The sequence below is a fragment of the Chrysochloris asiatica genome, unplaced genomic scaffold, assembly GCF_000296735.1.
Source record: "Chrysochloris asiatica unplaced genomic scaffold, ChrAsi1.0 scaffold00182, whole genome shotgun sequence".
NCBI classification, from domain to species: Eukaryota; Metazoa; Chordata; class Mammalia; order Afrosoricida; family Chrysochloridae; genus Chrysochloris; species Chrysochloris asiatica.
In genome coordinates, this window is record NW_006408700.1 from 6,260,612 (window position 1) to 6,266,176 (window position 5,565).

Consider the following 5,565-nt stretch of genomic DNA (forward strand, 5'->3'; position numbering starts at 1 on the left):
GTTAGCTGTACCTTGTCTTAGTCCCACCCAGCTTTGTGTAAAGTACCTCCCCTAAATAAAACGGAGGCGCAGGACGAATCCAGTGTGCATTACGACTGGCAAGGCGTGCGTTACAGCATGTAGGGGGCTCAGTCCAGCATTGCAACCATACTGCCTGTTTAGCCAAGATGTTTACTATGCAGGATATTACGGCCTTCATGGCTGAGATGTTTGCAATGCAGGATCTGCCTGATGCCAGTCCTGCATCCATTCTGGTTTCGGGGTATCTCTTTGTCTCTCTCTTTGTGTCCTTGTGTGTCTTTCTATATCTTTATCGCCCCCAGATATCCCCACCTCGTAAACCAAACACCTATGTCGAGGCCGGTCCCCAACAGAAAGGGAAGGTGGGTAAAAAATTTTTATGATAGACGAAGACTCCTGAGAAGGAAAATAAGAAAGGAATCAGTGAATAAGTCTATCACTCTTTCCCTCTCATACATACACGCGTAAATTTCAAGACAGTTCATGCATCGTTATTGCCTTCTTTAGTTACCTTTCTGTTCCAGCATATTCTTCCAGAACACCAAGAATTCATGGAGCCAGTAATTACAATCTCCCTGTGATATCTTCTTGAAATATTCTGCTAATTCTCTGTCCTTCTGCCACTTCTCCTTGATGCTCCTTGCTTCAGGGTGACCTTCAGTCCAGTTGGCATTCATTGTGTCAATCAAGAGGAAGAGCTGTCCATTGATGCTGAATTTCCATTGATGATGAACTGGTGTACTGGTCTGCTTTTTGCTGACAAATCAGTTTGACCTGCAAGGTGGGAGGATCTGAACCCAATCCACAAAGAGGTCAGTCTCTGTTCTTGCCACACCCATCACTTCCCATCAGTTCTATTTCCCTCCATGCACTTAGGGACCTAATCGCTGTCTCCTAGATCTTGTCCCCCACCTCCTTTTTTTTTTGACAATCTAGGTTCCATGGCCCTCAAGAGGTTGAATCTATGTTCAGTTCCTTGACACAAATAAACACAAAGGCCTTCCTCATCCAAATCTTTTAACTTTTCCCTCTCTGCTGACTGTCTTCAGGCTGTGGGTCCCTCTACACTTACCTGTGGTCATGTGGATCTCCTGCTTAATGTCAGCCAGGAGAAGCCTGAGCTCTTTGCCCAAGTCTTTCAGCACTTTTGTCTGTTCTTCCCATGCCTTCGTGGTGTTTACTTTCATACCCATGTCACCCAAGGGTCTAGCTTTGCTGCTGATACTGTCATAGTAAAGGAAAGGCTTTCCATCTACCAAACCCTGAACTTCACACCAGGGCTGTGTGGGTCTGGTCCAAGGCATCACCATGAAGTTGTAATAAAGAGAGTGGTCATCTGTAAGTGAAAAATTCAGGTGAAGATTGAGGTGGGAACATGTCTCCTTAGACCCCAACTCTCGGTGACTCCGGAAGACTCCCTCCAAAGGGCTAGGCTGACAGAGAGAGGAGTCTCTATTCCAGGCCGTCTCTAATCTTCAAACCCATCCTGCCCTTTAACTCTTTGGATTTCAGTAAAATACTTTGATGCCTGTTTGTTTCTCTCAGACCTGTATACTGTTACCAGGAGAATACATCTCAGAAATATTTCTAGGACACCTGCTAAATTCAGAGGTGCAAGAAATATAAGACAGCTTTGTCCACCAGGGGTTTACATACTAATTGCATAGACAGAATTTTCCACAAAAGGAAAAAAGAGACCGTATCCTAGGAAACATGTCACATTCATCCTGGGCACAGGGTGGGGAGTGGAGGGCTTGGCAGTGGAGGAGAGCTGCCTTATGTCACACTGTACTTTGTGCATAGGAACTGCCCATGATCATATGCTGCAATGGAATTATGGGATGATGAGGAAGAAAAGGTCTGTGTGGGGCAGATGGAGAGATGGAAGCATGAAGCTAATGTTCTGGATTCTGGAATGTTGAAGACAGTGAAGACAGCAGACTAGAGGGAAGGACTTGCTAAGTGGAGGGATGAAACATTGTGGAGCTAGGCTGGGTAGAAGTACCAGCCTGGAAATTTTTCTATTAAACCACATCCCCATCCCTAAGGATACAGGGACAGCACACACTTGCTGGAAACATACAATCTACTCCTCATTTCTGTGCTGCCTCTGATCTTACTTCTCCTTCCCATCCTGATTTCTTTCATGGCCCAGCAAATAGCTTGTCTTGTCCTGGGCATCTCCAGCCAGTGATGGTGATGGGAGATGGACAGAGTGGAGAATAGATGGTGGGGAGGGGTGATAGACCCTGAGTGGGGTCCTTAGTACTGTCTCTTCCCTGCTCCCTGCATTTTGCCCTGGTGGATCCCATGCTGTCCCAGGATACTCACTGCACAATGCCTCCAGCAGCTGCAGCAAAAGCCAAAGACATCTGATGAGGTGTGACATTCCTGTGTGGAGCTGGGAAGGAAAGAAACAGTGGCGTGAAGCCTGGGGGCTCCTGAAAGCAGAAAGAGCCAGTCTGCCCCAGTTTAGGCTCCAAGTCAGGAGATGCCAAAATGTGGTGACCCTATGAAACCAGGACATGGAAGGTGCTGTACCCATTGTCATCCTGAAGCAGTCAGTGCTTACCTATCCACAGTGTCTAGCAGAAATCAAGCAAGATGGTGTGGTGGCCTCCAGAGTGGTACAAAGAGCTGGCACAGGACAGACCGGAAGCCTGAACTCTGTACTAGTTTCTAACCCTGGTGTTGCTAGATCTTGTTATTAAGTGCCTGACAAAAGCTAGAACACACTAGGGATGAGACGTTCCCACTGGAGAGGGTTTGCTGCCCTCCACATTCAAGTACACACACAATGTAGCCACGTGATATGGTTCCCTATTCTGTCAGATTTCTGTTTCTTAAAATCTTAAAAAAATGGTTTTCCTTACCACTGTCACAGGTCCATTACACAAATGACTTTGAAGTGCTATAAAGATAGAATTACACATGGAATGACTTTTATAATTTACCTGTTAGAACCAGTAGAAAAGAATTCTAAAGAGGGAGATTGTTTTGCATGTTTATGATTACTAATTTTAAAAAAGAGTTCATATTTAGTAACAGATACATTCCTTTTAGAACACTTTCCCACCTCTTTTCCTCAAAACAAAACAAAACAAAACAATCCGCTAAACAAAACCCTTAATGATCAGGCTGCTCATTGGCTATCCCAGGCTCGTGTTCACCTTTCCTCTTCCCATCCTATACCAATAACACCTCTCTCTCCTCGTCACCGCCCCCCATTTCTTTAGTGCCCCCATTCGTGCCATTTTACCCTACGTCTCACCATATCTTCAATATCCACTCCTCTGTCTCTATTCCTATCAAATTACTTCTTTCTCTTGAATGACTTAAAATTCCCTCTCTTAACTAGCTGGAAACAGCAGTATGGTATCTGTCCTATCCTCATAGAAGGATTTCATATTAGACTGTATTCTAATGGAGTCCTGTATGGATCCAAGATCTTTAGGAAGCCAAATAGTTACCACTGGGGAAAGTTTGGGGACCCTGTGATTTGAATTGTGATAAAGCTTTAGTACCACCTTGATGTTTCTATAACTGTCACCTCCTATTGAGGTTTCCTCCTTGGACCCCTAACATCACTGTTCCCTTTTACCCTGTCATTTTCATAGCTATTCCACTAACTAATTTACCCTGTCACTTTCAAACCTATTCCACTAACTAAAATAACATTAATTTTATTACACACATTCTTCTGCAACTGGGTGTGGTGCTATAAGATAAGCACTGGACTGTTAACCACAAGATCAGCAGTTCAAACCCACCAGTCACTCCTCCCTCAGAAACCCTGTATAGGGTCTGAGTTTGAGTCAGAACTGACTCAAAGGCATTTAACAACATTCCTTGCTTATCCACATGGTTAAGTTCCAAAGGTCAACTTGTTTTGTTAAGCACCGAGGAGTTGGTTTTGACTCATAATGACCCTATATAGGGTTTCCAAGGCTGTAAATCTTCTCAGGAACAGAAAATCTCATTTTCTCCCATAGAGCAACTGGTAGACTTGAACCACCAACCTTGTGGTTTGCAGTCCAGTGTTTAGCCTACAGAGCCACTGAGCTCCCCAAAGGTCAGATTATTGTTGTTTTAGTGCTGTTGAGTTGGTTCTGATTCATAATGGCCCTGTGTAGGGTTTCTGAGGAGCAGCTGGTGGTGGTGTGCAAAAATGGAGGACAATCGCATCATTACATAACTGCCAAGTTACCTGATTATATTACTACCAAATTACATCATGACACAATTGCCAAACCGCTGGGAATCACAACCAACATTTCCCTCACCTCCCACCTCAACATTCATTAGTGCTAGATTCATGTCATTAATGCACAAAATAGTGTGATATTAGATTTTTTTTAAAAAAACAAACAAACTGTATTTCAGATAAAATGAACATTTCCATAATTTAGGATAAAGCAAAAAAAGATATTCCCTATCCTGATTCCATTAATACCACTTATTGTGCCTTCTGTAAATAATCTGCGTTCCTGAATATAATTTAAAAATTGGTCTACATGCTTGTGGGAAGCTTTGGTAGCCTTTTCTTAGTGGGAATTCCAGGTTTTCTGAATTCTTCCCTTTGTCTCAGGCATTCCATTTTGCACTCTTCATACAAGACTGGATCATTGTAATAAGCAGTTAGACAGCTGTTCATTGCAGAATTTTATTTCTGGCATTTTACTATCATAAGGATTCCAGAATCCTTGCAACATTTGGTAAAATCTTATGTTGTTGTTAAATGTCTACAAGTTGGTTCAACTCATAGCCACCCTGTATAGGGTTTCCGATGAGCACCTGGTGGATTTGAACTGTCAACCTTCTAGTTTGTAGTCCAGTGTTGATCCTACAGTGCCACACGAGGAGTCCTTCTACTAGTACCTGTGGGGTCGAGCGCCATTTTGGTGGGTAGACAAGGCGGTAGCCCAGAGGTGGCAGATAGATTTTTTACTATATGAAATGTTGGATAATAAGATAGTTGATTAATAAGAAGTAGGTCTTCTCTAAACCATAGCCTCCCTCCAAGTATACGTGATCTCCCCCTCCTCCCCCCATACACAAATCACTCAAGCATATTGCTCACACTCACTCTAACTCACAAAAACACTTTTGGCAAATCTTCTTACAAAGTATACATTGGAATCCTAATCCTTATACCTGTTTGGACTCCTGGTGTGGCATTGTAAGATGAGCACTGGACTGCTAACCACAAGGTAAGTGGTTCAAACCCACTAGCTGCTCTTTGGAAACCCTTTGCAGGGCCACTAAGTGTTAGCACCAACTCCAAGGCACTTACCAACGCCTGTTTAGAAATAGGCTTTGCTTTGTTATGTTAACAAGGACCCATCAGTGTAGGTGTGTCCTAAATCTAATCACTTCTAAGTTATAAAAAGAGCAAATCTGATACAAAGTCAAGTACAAAGATAGATACAACATGAGGGTCACCTAGGGTTACCAACATGGAAGGAATGGACATGGTCAAGACCTTGATTGGTTCTTTTAGCCTGCAGGACTGTGAGTAAAGAAATATCTGTTCTTTACAGTCAC

General features: G+C 43.3%; 1 pseudogene; it reads right to left on the reverse strand.

Annotated features, from left to right (window-relative positions):
- Window positions 1-524: 524 nt before the first annotated feature.
- LOC102818941 lies at window positions 525-4,918 on the reverse strand (annotated as a pseudogene).
- Window positions 4,919-5,565: the final 647 nt, after the last annotated feature.